Genomic DNA, 16,801 nt, shown 5'->3' with positions numbered 1-16,801 from the left:
TTTTTCTTCTTCTTTTTTTTTTTTTTTTTTTACTAAAATGCATATCTTAAGGCTCTGTCCTTTTCCCTTTTTCCATACAACCTACTATTTCTTATACATTGGTTTTCAGTGTTTTCATGTGGGTTGCCCTAAAATATTTTTAAAATTTTCCTCTATGCTATAAGGTCCTGTAATACCAATTCAGTCTTTTCCAAGAAGACATATGATTCCTTGCCCAAAATAAAACATAAGAATTAAACTTTTTTCTTTCCAAACTAACATCATCCTTTCCTCTTTGTCATAGGTAGAATCTCATTTTTCCAACCGTTATGCTTATTGTTACCATCATGTATTACACGGCTTCAGGGCATTAATTTTACCTATTGCATTCGCATATGTAACCAACTCAGTGTTATTACAAGCAATGCAGCAGTGCAGGTTGAGGTCTGCTGAGTATCCTGCAGAACTTAACAATCATTTTCTACCACTTGTGGTTCATTTTAATAGATCAGATTGTAGTCACTGTCAAAGTTACTCAGTTTCTGTGGGTCAGGAATTTGGAAGGGCTCAGCTGGGCCAGGGATAGTGTAGAATCTATTTTATGTAATAGTCTTGAGGTATTTTGGGGCTAGAGCACAGGATGGGGGCTTTTTCACTTCACGTAGTCTCAAGGGCTGCCATAGTTCACCTCTCTGAGTGGGTTAGTTTGGATTTCTTTTAGGGCAGTCAGACTGCTTTTGTGGCAGCTGAACACTTTAGGAGTGACTATTCCAGCTCTTCTAGTGGAAGTTGCATCACCTTTTCTAATCAGCCTTCTAGTTGCATAGTGTTACTTCCTCATTCTCTTAGCCATAAGCCAGTCACAAACCTGCCCGGATTCAGGGAGAAGGAATGAGACTCCACCACTTGATGGGAGAGTGGCAAGGCTCTAGAAGAAAATGTGGGATAAGAAATATTTTTGTAGACAGTCTATAACAGCTGTGTGGAAAATAATGCCATCAGATCTTTAGTTTTGCCTGGAGTTTGCTTCCTTATTGGTACTGCTCCCTAAATCTTTTGTCAGGTTAGCTTTTATGATTTCATTTTCTATATCTTGTTTGATCTGTGAACTTGGATAATTAAGCATGTAGTTATGAAAATGCTTTAAGCCTGTTTGTGAGATTTCCCTGGTACAGGATGGTTCAGAGCAGCAGCCGTTGAGCCAGATCTTCAGAGTGGGTCATTTGAATATTACGTTACCTTGTGTGTGTTTTCTAAGACAGTTCTAGATTTCTTTTTTCAGAACTCTTAAATGACCCTTGTAGCCTGTTGCATAGACTGTTGAAAGTTATTTAAGTGTCTGAAAATACATTCTCACACCACCTGCTAGGTTGCTTGTTAGACCTTAGGCATGACTGCATGAAAAGGATCAAATAATACTGGCCGTATTTCATAGCCTTGCAATTTTCCATTAGTAATAGGAGACAGACCTGACAAGACACATTTTAGTTATATGTACTGTTTTTACTTATTTTCAGAAATAAGCTATTAATCTAGTCGTGAATTTTGATTAATATATTTGTTTAATTCCTTTTAGTGCTACCGTGCTCGAATTGTGCCTAATAAAGATCATTTGATAATCTGACTTAAATATTAATCCTAATTGTGGCTCTAAAATTATATTTCCTACATATAGTATGCCGAGAAGCAATCCCTGAAGGATAGAAAATAAAGAACAAGAGTTAATATGGATAGTGCCCCATTCCTTACTCCCATTAATGTATTCTTTCATAGAAGAGTGGTACAGTTTGTCTATATTGAAGGAAGTCTATCCAGAATAGTCATTTAGTGTAATGCTGTTTAGAGTATTATAACCACTTGATGGCACCCTTTGATTTGGTACAAACCTCATTAGCCATACTATACTGCAGCATAGTATTTGTAATGGAATAACACAGAAGAACTAAAGACTGCAAGGTATCTGGTTAATGTAGAGATGAAATGAATGCAGCAGCAAGGCTAAGCTTTCCTGACCCTTCATGAGAGAATAGATGAAAAAAGGAAGAATAAGCTATTGTGCCAAAGGGAGATGATGAAATTCAAGATCCACACACATAATCTCTGGCTCAGCCTCTGAAATGTTAATCCCTGGGTAGAATTATTTGAGCTATAGATTGCAATTTATCATCAAAATGGCATTGTGTCAAACAATGGATGATGTTTAGAACTATCCAATTTTAATATAAAATGGTTCACAGAGCACTGCCTAATATTTAAGTAGCAACTCTTTATGGTTGTGATTTTGGGGATGGAGTATAGGGTGGTTTCTTTACCTCACCACTTTACCTACTGCTTATATTTTAGATTGGAGGTTTTGGGGGAACCTCTCCGCTTTTCTTTCAGTGACAGTTTGGTCCTAGTGTCAGAAAAAAAAGGATTTTTAAAGAATGCCTCTTGTTAAATTAGGTAGTTTAAAATTGTTTTCTTTTACATGCTAAAAATATTTTTATAATTATAGAATAATTCTGTCATATTCTTCTGACATTGATTAAAAATACTTGATGAAATAGTATATTTTTTAGAGTTTACATGGAGTTTTATTCCAATATTAGATCAAATATTTATAGATTTCCTCTTATTTAAAGTACCCAACTTCTGCCCTCTAGGGGCTCCATCATAATTAGTATTTATTTGTGATATTTCTTTCATAAAAATCAAAATCTCCCAATTTAAAAAACTAAATTTTAACAGTGTAGGTGGGGAAGGGTTTCCCATATGTCTGTTAATCTTTCATTCAGAGTAACAATCATGGACTTTTCCTTTGTAAAAAAAAAAAAAAAAAATCTAATTTTTGTTTTTTTTAAATATTAGAACACTTAACAGAACAGAAACTCTGTTTCTAGAATCTATAAGCTTGAAATTCCAGTTTAACTAATACACTTTTCCTTTCAACTTTATCATGTTTAGTTTTAACAGGCTTCCTTTGCTTTCTTTTAATTAAGAAAAACAGTTATTTTCTATTTTATTACTAAGAAATAATTTTACTTAACTTTGTATTCAGATTCTTTGTACCTGTTTCTGAAGATCCACCAACAGAGTGATCTCTAATAAAAACCTATGTTTAATCTATACCCAATAGATCATATGATTTCAGTGTTTGGTTGCAAATGTTGAAAGCATGCTGTGATCCTGTTTTAAATGCTGTAGCACAGGTCTGCGAGACACCACTCATCTGTGTATGGATAATTCTATCTCGCCATATTTTAGCTCTGCTGAGGAAAAGTATTTGATTTAGTGGTAAGGGAAAAGTGGGAGGGATTAATATGAAAAGAGTATGTCCTATGGAAATGGTTTGCCTTTGACAGCTGTCTTCTTTGAGTAATCATGAAGCATTAAGAGATCCATAGTCATACCTGTGAAGACCAGGCATTGTGTGTATTTGAGGCACTGCCTTTCTTTGTAGATCCAGTCAAGAGCTGATAGTATAGAGTAGTTTTTAAGCTGCCGCCATTAGTAAAAGTGTTCTTTGAGACTGCGTAGTCATCATAAATTGTTTTTAGAGGCAGAAGTTCCAAAATGTGCATTGGAAAGACACAGATGTGTATAGTCGACAAAAAGCTTGGGGGTCTTAACCTGATGATACTCATACAAGTACTACAAGGCTGTTTCACTTGTTTACATAATTATATCTGCTGACGTTTTAATTTAAATGCCACCCTGAAGAGGTGCCTGGGTGACTCAGTCAGTTAAGCGTCAGGCTCTTGATTTCAACTCAGGTCATGATCTCATGGTTCATGAGATTAAGCCCCACATCAGGCTCCATGGTCAGCATGGAGCCTGCTTGGGATTCTCTCTCTCTCCCTCTCTCTCTGCCCCTCCCCTGCTTGTGCTCGCTCTCTCTCTCTCTCTCTCTCTCTCAAAATAAAGAAAAAAAAAGAAACTTAAGAAAATGTCACCCTGAAAGTTGAGAGTCAAAGTAGCTGAGTGTTTTAAAATGTGACACTTTCCCAACTATATAATCTCCCCCAACCAAGGATTATTCCATGTTTCTGTTTATGAGGACCTAATGTTTTAAAGGACGTGCAGTTGTTCAAACATGAACAACTTCTGATCTTCATAGGTGTGACTCTAGATCTCACTCTTAACTCTTCATATTCATTCATAGAAGACAGCTGCCAAAGTCAAGACTGCAGTAACCTTTTAAAGTAAGCCTACTGGTTCCACACGGAGTGCCAATGCATACATCTTCCAACCCACTGCACTGGCAGTCTCATACCCAATTGCTGAATATGGTGTTCCAGCCTGGTGCCTTTTAGCATACACAAAACTGGTCAACGTCCAACTTTATCCAACCACCCACACTAAATCTGAAACCTCGTGATGCAGTCATAGATGCCTGCAGGGTAGCACTCCTGCAAATTTTTAAAAACATGAGATTGTTAAAGCTACTAGGATAAAAAAAACCACCTTTTTTTCCCCCAACTGCGTAAAGTTTTTCTTGGTATCTTCTTTAATTTGCTATTGGATGTCAGCAAAGGTTGATGGGAAAAGGATATTTTATATTTCTTGGTCTTCCTATATTCTCCTAGTTTTATAGGTCTTATTAAATAGGTTTCAATGGCCAGTCTTTGAAACAGGGCCCAAATGAACATTTATATTTCAGCTGTAGCACCAGCGTGTATTATTGATGATCGACCTTTACCCTGACTTTGGATAGTCTTGTGACATTGAATGAAATAAATGAAGAAACTGCTTCTTGGCTTGATTTTGTATTGGCAGAAGAAAGCAAACAGAGTGGTTTGTCAGGTTGCTAAAAATGTCAAAATACAGTCCTGGGACAATTTCTAGCACAAAGGTTTTAATTTTTGTTTTGTTTTTTAAATAATGTGTGGGTTGTTGAATGTTGTTTGCAAAAACACATCTTTGAAAGAAAATTGAATTCCAGTAATACCTGTATCAGATTAATAATAGGAAGCAGTCGTATATCTTAAAGTTGTAATTTATTATTCACATGTTTGCGAGTGACATGTTTGAACATTAAACCTTTAGAGAATGTCACAGTTTTACAGAAAATAGTGTTAATTCGTGTAAGTATTATGGGGCGGGAAATGTGTTATTAAAAGAAATAAGCCTCTATCCCTATTTGCACTTTTCTTATGTTGCAGTTTTAGTGATCATTTTAAATACTTTGTTTCCATATGTAAGCTATACAGAGTATAACAGAACTCCGTTTCAAAAATAAGATGTAAAATATTTCAGTGTAATTCTCTTGTTGTTGATAGTTTCTGGCTTTGCAATTAAATATTTCTGCAAGCGGTAGCCATAAATGAAATGTCCTGTTCTGTAAACTTCATTGTTCGTACTATCATTAAATGAGCACAGGCGTATGCAGCTGTTGCCCTGCATTTTGTTTATCTTAAAAGCATTAATGCTTTCTGATAGTTAATATATTTCAAATTAATGTTGCAATATTTGTGTTGTTTTAAGTTATAACCCACTGTTAGGTTATTCTGTAATTTTAGAACCTGGTGTCCTAATGCAGATGTGGGTTTCTTAATTCAAATAATTAAATCATAGAAATTTAGATCTGGAAGGAGCCTTAGAGATCATAAAGTTCTCCTCCCTCATTTTACAGATAAGGAAACTAAGGTATTATGATCTAGTAACTAGTCCAAGGTTGTATTGCTAATTAGAAGTAGCAAATTACTCACTTCTATTCATTTTCTCACTCCCACTCGGAGGATCTACCTACCCACATAAAGTATTTGCATAAATGTGATAACATGATTTTAAATGTTTGCTTTTTGTATCTCTTCAACTAGAACATAAGTCAGCTGTCTTAGAAAAATGGAACTTGATTTATTGAAAGAAAAATTTTTGTAATTAAAGGTTTATTAGGTAAAGATCAGTTTTACTGAGGTAGATTATTTGATAGTAGTTAAAATTCAGTACATAAGATCACCTGCTTCATACCATGTGTATATACTAGCTACATGCTAAAGTTTAAAACCTCACTTAATTGTAAGCTTTGATAATATTTTTAACAAGTAGATTTATTGAACAATATGGGCTATGGAATGCTTTAATTTTATTTTAAAAGGTGGGTAATATATAACATAAATTTTATAAATTGTGAAAATATTTGAATGTAACAATTTTAAAAGTAAGTTATGATGTCAAGTTTTTTAGGTAACAGATTTGTAGTTTTAATTAAGCTTTGTAAGAGATGAATTTTTAATGATGTTTTTAATATATACAAATGTATATAAACATGTAATTTTAAGTTTTTAATACAATGATTAAAATATATAGTTTTATATTTACAAATTATTAAAATAGAAAAGCATAGAAATGTTATTTGATTCAGAACAGTGACCAGATGTTCTTTAATAATATTTATGATAGTTTAGATACCTAAACTAGAGATAGCTTTAAAATAGGACTGTTTTTAATGTTAATGTGTAAATTTCTGTCCTGGCTTAAAAAAATAGAACTCAATAGCAATGCTTGTTCTCTGCATATTGCTAACTACTAGAAATTTGCTCATAAAGCATTTTTGTTTTAGAATTTCATCTTAAAATGTACATACAGCATTGAACACTTTGTTGTATATAGGTTAAACTTGGATTAATACTGGCTTACAAGTACTATTTACAGCGCATTATTTCAGATCTTGGCTTTTAAGGTATGTCAATTGCTACAGTTAATTAAAGTGCTACATATGCTGCTGTCTAAGCCAATTGAAAGAATAGGGCATGTATTTCCAGTTTTGTGAGCTACAGAATAATTGTACCTTAACATGATACCTGTCCCTGTAAGTTAGTAATGTCCCACTGCGGTTCATATTCCTTTGCTTCCCAGAACATCCCATCTTTTTGCTTATTTTTGGAGTGACAGAAATCTAAGTGTACATAACTGATTTCTGTAGTTAGAATAACATTTTACAAATAGTAGACCCTCAATGAATGTTTGAAAAATCAATTTGTCACTTATATACTAAACTTGTGGATTTTCTTTTATCTTCCCTCATGGTTTTACTTTTCATGTGATAGTCTTGTCTCTCCTTGCTAATTTGAGGCAACTACCTAAGGGTAGGAAGAGTATATTGTTTTGTAGACAGACAATACTCAGCAAGATTCTGTGCACTTATAAATATCCAGTAAATGTGTAAGTGGGTTTCCAGGTGATTTCATTCTCATTAAATTTGGAATGAGATATTTAAGTGCCTTACCTACAGGGTTTTTAGGTTCATGCCTGAGGAAGATATCTGTTGTTATAGATTCTGGGAATCAGGTGTGCTGGGAATAGTGTTCAAATAACATTGGGATGTATAACTTTTTCATTCTTTAGATATATTTTTTATTAGAGCATAGTGGATCTTTTGTAATGTTTATATTTATTACAACTGATATATTTACAATACTGGAAATACTAAAAGGGGAAAAAGTATCCATAGGTCCCACTTTTAATAAATTGACTGATTTTAGTTTAGCATTGCTCTTTGTTTTGAACATATGCATGTTGTATAATTTTTTTAGGTTGCTGTTCCTTATTTTCATTTAGAGTAAATTAAATGCATAATTTGCTTTATTACATTTCCTGTTTTAAAATGCACATTATACCTATGTCATTTTGGAAGCTTTTAAAGAAGTCCTTTTAGAACTGGTACTTTTGTAAAAGTACGCAGAGCTGCTTCCCAGGTGTGGGCTATGAGGGGACCTGCATTCCTTCTGCGGTGCCTCTTGCTTGGGCATTCACTCCAACAATAGCTTGACCCAGTGAAAATCTATAGGGCTTCAGATTATTGTACAAAACCCATCATTCACTCAGGCTTTTGGAATGGTCTTGTTGATTCAAGGACAGTTATGGTGACTAGATTCAGAGTTCAGTTTAGAAGTAGATTTCAATGGATACATGTCAGCAAGAAGATCGTATAAAATGAAAGTGATGACTAGAGGGAGTGTGTGTTAAAAATTAAATAAAATTGAAGGGAGCTACCTGAGATTGCTCGATTTAATTTGGTAGAAAGGTCTTATTACCTTTCAGGGGATTGAAAAGAAGAAGTCTAAACTGGTAGTGATTTTTATTTCATAAATAATGGTTCTGTGCTACATATGATCTACCAAAGAAAGAGGTAGAAAAGACTAAATTTCTTTATTCTCCATTATAAAAAAAATTCAGGAGGAGTATAATTTAGCTCAAATTGAAAGAAACAGTAGTTGCCAAACGTATGTGTTAAGAGGGAAGGAAAATAAGAGGAAAAGGAATCTGTACTTATGTCAGAGGAACTGTCTATGAAGTTAAGTCCTGGATCTGAAGTCTTGCTTACTATATATTTCTGCAGTATCATCAAGTGATCTTAGAATGTCCAAATCATATGCCACCAGTATTTCTTATCCTTGCTGTAACTCCTAATTTCCATCCCTCATGTAATTCTTTTTTAGAAATTGTGCTGTTATTAGCAATTTAGTAACAAAATGAAGATCTGAAAACTGACATCAAATCCATCCTTTCTTCTCTCTTCTTTAGTAGCCAGTTTCAAAGTAATCCACAGCATTTTTTCTCTTATACACCTTTATTTTTCTTTATCCCACCTTGTATCAGTGGACCCAATTAGTGAAAATCTACATAGAAGTTAGTGATAGTACAGTTTAAATCATTTTTGACTGCCTTCTCTTTAAATGAAACAGGTGTTACAGGAAACTAAATTACTGTAACTAGTATTTGTTTATTGAGTAGTTTTATTTAGAAAGTGGTTTTATAAAAATTGTTAAATGACAATTTATGTTAAATGACATTATTATCAAAATAATGATAGATTTGTTTTTTTCATTGACTTTTCATATGTGCTCATTTATTAAAACTTTTTTTCCAAGTGAATGTTATTTTTTAAACACTGTACATCTGAAAAGTAAAGACACTATGTGACTATATGTCAGACTAAATTAGGATACTTATTTAAAGGTGTCTTTTTTTTTTTTTTAATTTTTTTTTTTCAACCTTTATTTATTTTTGGGACAGAGAGAGACAGAGCATGAACGGGGGAGGGGCAGAGAGAGAGGGAGACACAGAATCGGAAACAGGCTCCAGGCTCTGAGCCATCAGCCCAGAGCCTGACGCGGGGCTCGAACTCACAGACCGCGAGATCGTGACCTGGCTGAAGTCGGACGCTTAACCGACTGCGCCACCCAGGCGCCCCAAAGGTGTCTTAAACTTGAGGAACTCTGGTTTTGTAAGCTACTTTTCACTGGTTTTAAACAATTATTTTAAAAAGGGTCTCTGCATTTTTCAAAATGAAGATAACCATGATTTTTTCTGTCTTATTTGATATCAGTTCTCTTTAAATAACGTGTTTTTTTTTTTTTTTTTTTTTTTTTTTTTTACCATTTCATTAAAGTTAAAATATGAAATAGATAAGTTCACAAAGCCAATTTTGGGTAAAGAGAAAGGTAGGTAGCATTTTTCCTAGTTACTAAGTTGAATAAACTCTGTACTTCCATCTACTTAAATGTTTTTATTGTTTGTGAGCCTAAAACATGTATAAACCCTTTCTTTTACCATATGTATATTTAAATAAGCAACACTTCATATCTTCTGCATATAAAGTGAAATATTTCCTTAACACTAACACAACACAAGTCAGTTCTCAGCCAAAGCAAATAGAAGAATGAATGCTTTGTTAATCATCCGTAACTAACGTGTGTATACACAGAAAAAAAAAATCAAATCTGTTTTTGACAGGAACCTTTTGATGGAATTAGAAAAAAAAAAAAGAAAGAAGAACTTATAACACAGGTCAGGCCCTTTCTGATTTATGAGTTTAAAATTATGTTTTTACTTTTTTCAGTGTAGGCACATGGTAATAAATGAGTTATGGAAGAACTTTTACTGAAAATCAACATTCCCCTGCCACTTACTTGGTACCTCCAACCCACTTCCTTGAGGCAGCCTCTTTTAACTGCTTCAGAATTTACTCCTTCTGGTGGTTCCCTCCGTGTTTCTAGTTCTGCATGATATGCTTGTACTCTGTTTCATGACTATTTCATGATTTCTCAACTTTAGACGACATTTACTAAATCTTTAATTCAATTTGCACATGCCCGGCTCCAGCGTTTCAGAAATACAGATAGTTCTTCCCTGCCAATTCTTTCAGTCCGCTTTCTTTCTTGAGAAAGTTCCTCAAGGGTACAGTCGGTTACACTATTGTGCTCACACTTGTCCCACTGCCTCTAAAACTGGCCTCACCCTGAAGCCCGTCTTCTACATTTACATTTGCTCTCTAACTCCTTCCCACTTTTTTTCCTTATTAAAATCATTCTTTGCCCCCTTTTGGTGTGGAAAGTTGGATACAAAAGATAGATTCAGATTAGGGACATTTTATAATTTTCCTTTAAAAGTTTACAAAATTCATTTCAAAAATATCTATCTAACCCTAAGTAACTATTTTTTGTTATGTTTTAATTTTTTCCCTGTGGGTCTTTGGCCCTTGATAAAGTGTAGATTTTCTATCCATCCCTAGTAGATAGTAGCCAGGCATAAGAATTTTGATATTAAAAAAGAAAAAGAGTAGGCATGGTATAAATTTGACTTGATGGATTTCATGCTCTAAGATTTTAGCATTCTTCTTAAGGGACTCTTAAAGTAATGTTAAAGAGAAATAATAAGTTCTGAAATGTTAGTGTTTTCCACCCTGTGCTCCTTCTCAGCTAAGCTGGTCTGGTCTTTTTTTTTTTTTTTTTAATGTTTGTTTACTTTTGAAGGAAAGACAGAGCGTGAGTGGGAGAGGGGCAGAGAGAGAGGGAGACACAGAATCCAAAGCAGTCTCCAGGCTCTGAGCTGTCAGCACAGAGCCCAAGGTGGGACTCGAACTCACAAACCGTGAGATCATGATCTGAGTCGGATGCTTAACCTACTTGAGCCACCCAGGTGCCCTTCAGCTACTCTTTTCTACTCTTTACCTAACAAACCTCTTCAACATAACTAACTCATCTCCACTCTCCATCTTTCCCTAGGAGAGAATTCCAATTCAAAGTGGCAGTCAGGATAAAAATGGGACTTGTTACTTAATTTTAGGACTTGACTTTTACTAGACTACATCAATTACTTCAAGAGATTCTAGTACTGTGACTTTAGTCCTTTCAAAACTATTTGGAACATTGCTTGGAAATATGCATGAGATTATGTGACCCTTCCTAAACCTTGCCTTTCAACATTATTTGAATTACCTTTCTTAATTTCTCTTGCCCAAAAAAAAGTCAGTTGTACCTCTGCAGTTAAGTCAGAATTCTGGCCTTCAAAATAGGGATATTAGGTTGTAGATCAAGACTACCAGGTTATCATTGAGTTTTTTTGTTTTGTTTTGTTTTTTGGTTGTCATAAAAGCTATCAATAGAAATACTTTGTATGATGTGAAATGCTTTGCCTTTTGAGGTAGCCTAAATGAGGATCTGTCATCTCCTTTCTTAGTACATATAGTCAGTAGGATTTACTCTCTTATTCTGCCTAATCAACTATCAGAAATAAACCTGGTTATGCTTATTTCATAATTCCATCCCTATAGTATGTTCTCCTTTGTAGAACATACAATGCAATTGATTGATAACTCTTTTCTTTTTCTTTACCAAATAGTATTTATGAAATATATTTTTCATATTGTCATACTATTTTCTAAGGAATCGGTATAATTCCTGATCTTAAATGAAAAAATAAAATTTTTGTTTTCTGTGTTTGCATGTCTTGAGGCTATCATTTTATCATTAACATTTTAAACAAGAAAGAACTGATCAAACTTATTAAGAATCTTAGGGTTTTGCTTTTGAACTGTCATGACCATAGTACATTTTCTTTCTCTACATTTCTATGTATAGGGAATTATTTTCCTTTTAAAATAAGGCAACTGGACTACATCAAAAACAGCAAGATAAGAATTGCTTCAAGAAATTTTAAGCCTATGCCTACTTTATGTCTCCCAAATTTGAAGTTATTTTAAAAAACACAGAAGGCAGTAGTAGTCATGCAAATTAACACAAAATTTGAATTCTGACACTGAAGCTACCCATGCCATTACTATGAACTGAAAAGCTGTATCCAGTTCTAAGTGGAAAAGGTGACATTTGGGGAAAGAGAAAAATAAATAAATATTATATCTCTTTCATTTTTTAAAAATGTGATGTCTTAGATAACATCATCTTTTCAAAAAATTTTGTGTAAACTTGAATTGTTTCCTTGCTGTTATTTATTGAATTTTACTAAACATTTAATAGTAAAACAGGAAAGTGAAAAATTTCCCACTTTTTTCATTATTAGTTTTTAAAATTAATTTTTTTATTTGAAAAGTAGTAAGTGGCCGAAGTTTTTTTTTAACTAGTATAAAAGAGTGCAAATTAATTCTTCCCACTTTGTCCAAACTTCTTTTCTTTTCTCAGAGAACTTATTATTAGGTTTCCTATATATATCTCCAGAAATACACATACAACTATTTAATATACAGTTAGAGCAAAATAATATTTTATACCTTACTTTTTTTATATACATTGATAGTTTTAAGTATATAACAACTACATTAAAATTTTTACTGTATCATTACTTTTACTCCCCACATAAATCTTATAATTTTCATTGTTAGAATCTTTATGTAAAGTTTTAATCACAAATGAATCATGGCTTATTCAAAGTCCCAGTGTAATTTAATACTTTGAATTCTATAGCATATGCCATTTACAAACAAAGCACTGTCATATATTTCATGTTACTTGATCCTCTCAAAAACCCTGTAAATAAAACCTAAGGATTGCATGGTTTGTTATGGGTTTAATGAAGTTCAAATTTTTATCTTTCCTGAGCACCCTTTTCCTTGACTTCTGACTTTTTTCTAATTTCTAAGCACAAGCAGAGGCAGGTCTTCTCCTTTTGTCTTCCAAGTCCCCACCCCCACCTCCACCCCCCGCCCCTAGTCCCCCTCTCCAGAAAAACACACTCATAGACATGCACGTACTTTTTTAAAACCTAATGAATAGAGGTGCACTGGTTTTATCTTCTCTAGTTCCTGTGAAATTTTTGAGCTCTGTGAAAGGATCTTTCTCTTTGTAAAAAGAGACAAGCATTTAAGAAAACCTAACTAAATAATCATTTCTTTTTTGTCCTATGCAAGAACATATTCAGACTAGTAAAATAGGAACATATAAGCATCATATACAAATCTCTCTTAGTTTTTAAAAGATATGCTCAAATGCTGTCTACGGTGGTTCTGAGTCTTAGCTACGTATGGCTTTTGTGTCAGACCACTTTGCGTGCAGTAACCTGGTAGTAGTTGTTGTTGCTTGTATTGTATTTTGAGTACCAATAGCATACTGGGTGCCACACCAGACACATCCCAGCCCTAGGGGCACAATTTGATTGACAGAAGCTATTCCCGTAGAATGGTAATAATTGCATAAAGCCAAAGGAACTGAATTGAAATTTTTATCAATAGGTAACCTGAAATACCCTTTTGCTGGATAATGTTCTCCAAGTAAAAGTCTACTTAAGACTTTAGTTTCTTAGATACTACCTTTTAGGGTACTTACCTTTGCTAATATGTTAATAAACAAAAATATGCCAGCTAAGTGTGCTTGTGTAGAATGGGAAAGCCAACCAAGATCATGTCACTTGACTTTAACATAACTCCTTTTGCTTAACAGGCTTTTATTTGGCTTTTTAATAGGGGATGGAGGATACCTAGATATGAATTCTTTTTGTCCTACATACCTTAAAAACACTGCTAAAAAACCAGCAAATGAAAATACTAGTAAAAGTGATGATAGGATTTAAACTCTTACATTTACGTCTTAAATATGAAATGAGTTTAAACTTTGTGGGCCTAAGTTTCCTCTGTAAGCAGTGGTAATAGCACAAGTCTTACCTATTTAATAAGATGTCAATGAAGGTCAAATAAATAATTACCTTTAAATAGGTCACTGAACAGATGATAAAAATGGTAACTAATTTTTAATGGTAACTAACTTTGTAAACTTTGTAAGTGCTGTTAGATCACATGGTGTGAAACATAGATCATTTTTCTATAAAGATTGTCTGGAATATATGTCAGTAGGGAAAGAGATGTAAGTGGAATAGAAAGGTAATTTGCATTTTATAGAAAAATAAATAACTGAAAATCTCAACTCTTCTTTCTCTGCAAACTGTCAGGTAACAGCCAGTTGTCTGCCTCTTCAGAGGCATTTTAATAGAGCGGTTGCAGAGGCTGAGTGTAGGCTTTGGACATTCCTAGCTGTGGGGTTTTGGAAAAGTTGATGAACCTCTCTGTATCTCAGTTTATTTAACTGTAAAATGAGAATAATATCATGTCTGTACCACAGGAGTGTTGTGCAGTAGCACATGTGCTTAGAACAGTATTTGGCATGTGTTAAGTTGTCATTATAGTTTTGTTGTTATGTATATGACATAAGCAGCAGCCAGAATTTTAGAAATCTATGACGTCAGAAATGTTTAACCATTTCCACCACAGGAAAAGGTCCCGAGCCATGTGTTATCATGTGGCCTCTCTACTTTATTCCTATGTAAGAAATAATCTTCAAGCTTTCATACTAAATACTCTAAAGAATTCTTCTCGTAACCAGGATTGGCAATGTTATATAATTCTTATAGGGTGCTATTTAGTAGGTGTACTACACATATTGTGTATTATCCATAATTGCTTACTAAAAAAGTTCCTTATAGGCAGATAAATTATTTATTTGAAGTGGTAGTGATTTGAGGTGTTGAATCTTGCATTTTAACAATATTTGCTGATTTTCACCTGAAAATGTTAATTGATCTTTATATAAAGTACTTCCTTTTTTACACTGTATTTTAGAGAATTGTATCTTAACTGTATGTGATTGTTCAGTTTTAAATTTTAATGGTTAATTATGAGTTTTCAGCTTCAGAAAGTTTAAGATGTTTTTATCACCCTGGAGCTGAAAAAGTACTTTAAGAAATCACTTGCCTACCTTCCTGCTCTTAGGCAAGGCGGTACCTAAAACATCACAGAAAGCTATGGTAATTATCTGTATGACTTTTTTAATCTAAAGAAAGAAGATCCTATAACTTGCCCTGAAGCAAGCTCAACACTACAAAAATATTTAAGTATTTAATTATACTGGAAGCTATGAAGTTGGGGTGTCAATATGAGGACCCAGATACCTCTTTACCCTTACTTTTCATATTCTTTTAGTTACCTGTAGGGGGAAAATTACTATAAAAAGCACTTACTCCACTTGTTTCAAAAGCAGTAAATGTTTGTTAAAAGTGTTCTGTGGCACCATAATATGGAAGTGTAAGAAAACAAGTATATATTCTAACAATGCTATTTTACCTGTACAGGTAAAAGGTCCTGAGGGGTGTTACAGTAATTTCCAATTTACTTGATAGTGTTACAGATACCACAGCATTGAGAATTTATGCACACATTCAGACTAGATTTCCACGTTCTGGGATAGATTCCCAGAAATAGAATTGTTCAGTCAAAGGAGACATTTGTTTTATTTTGATGGTTTCAGTGCTAAAAGAATATCCTTGTAATAGGCTGTAACTGTTTATATTCCCAACAGCAGTGATTGAAATGCCTGTTTTTTCGATACCTTCAGCAACACTGGATATTACTAGACTTTTTAAGTTTTGTCATTCTGATGGGTGAAAATGCTCTCCTTTATCATTTTAATATGCATTTCCTTGATAACTAGTGAACTTGAGCTCATTATATGCTTATTGGCCGCTTAATGTTTTTCTGTGAATTGCCCGAGAATATCTACTGCCAATTTTTAATTGAAATGATTACATTTTCTTATTCATTTGTAGACCTTTATGTATCCTATACACTGTTTTCTTATGTGTCTTGTGGATATCTTCTCTCTACCAGTCACTTTTCTTTTTAGTATTACAAATGGTGTATTTTACTACATAGTAAGCTTTTGGTATTTATATATTCAAATTTGTGTCTTTTCTTTTATGCAGTGCAGTATAGTGGTTAAGAGTACGTATTGCAGAGCCAGATTTCCTGTGTTCATATTTCATTTCTTTTGCTTACTAGCTATGTAACCTTGGGCAAGTTACTTGATCTTTTTGTGGCTAAGTTTCCTATCTTTAAAATGAGGTAGTAATAGTATCTCATAGGATCGTTGTGAGAAACAAATGAGAAATGACAGTTAAGCACTTAAGACTTAATGCCTGGTGCAAAGTAAGTATTCTATAAAAGTAACTTCTTTTTTTTTTTTTTTTTTTTTTTTATTTATATATGAAATTTATTGTCAAATTGGTTTCCATACAACACCCAGTGCTCATCCCAAAACGTGCCCTCCTCAGTACCCATCACCCACCCTCTCCTCCCTCCCTCCCCTCTTCAACCCTTAGTTTGTTCTCAGTTCTCAACAGTCTCTTATGCTTTGGCTCTCTCCCACTCTAACCTCTTTTTTTTTTTTTTTTTGTTCCCCTCCCCCATGGGTTTCTCTTAAGTTTCTCAGGATCCACATAAGAGTGAAACCATATGGTATCTGTCTTTCTCTGTATGGCTTATTTCACTTAGCATCACACTCTCCAGTTCCATCCACGTTGCTACAAAAGGCCATATTTCATTTTTTCTCATTGCCACGTAGTACTCCATTGTGTATATAAACCACAATTTCTTTATCCATTCATCAGTTGATGGACATTTAGGCTCTTTCCATAATTTGGCTATTGTTGAGAGTGCTGCTATGAACATTGGGGTACAAGTGCCCCTATGCATCAGTACTCCTGTGTCCCTTGGATAAATTCCTAGCAGTGCTATTGCTGGGTCATAGGGTAGGTCTATTTTTAATTTTCTGAGGAA

General features: G+C 33.9%; 1 protein-coding gene and 1 long non-coding RNA gene across 11 annotated transcripts in view; both read left to right on the top strand.

Moving 5' to 3' along the window:
• Positions 1-16,801, top strand: part of EHBP1 (EH domain binding protein 1) — a 375,689-nt gene that overhangs the window by 135,770 nt on the left and 223,118 nt on the right. The gene's annotated exons all lie outside the window — the stretch shown is intronic.
• On the top strand, positions 8,778-10,305 carry LOC147582487 (uncharacterized). Its single transcript, XR_015249182.1, has 2 exons — positions 8,778-8,922; positions 9,162-10,305. It is a non-coding gene; the product is annotated as an uncharacterized LOC147582487 (long non-coding RNA).

Source organism: Puma concolor, chromosome A3 (genome assembly GCF_028749965.1).
Source record: "Puma concolor isolate L17-30 chromosome A3, mPumCon1.1.hap2, whole genome shotgun sequence".
Lineage (NCBI taxonomy): Eukaryota > Metazoa > Chordata > Mammalia > Carnivora > Felidae > Puma > Puma concolor.
This window is presented reverse-complemented; position numbering and strand designations above follow the sequence as displayed.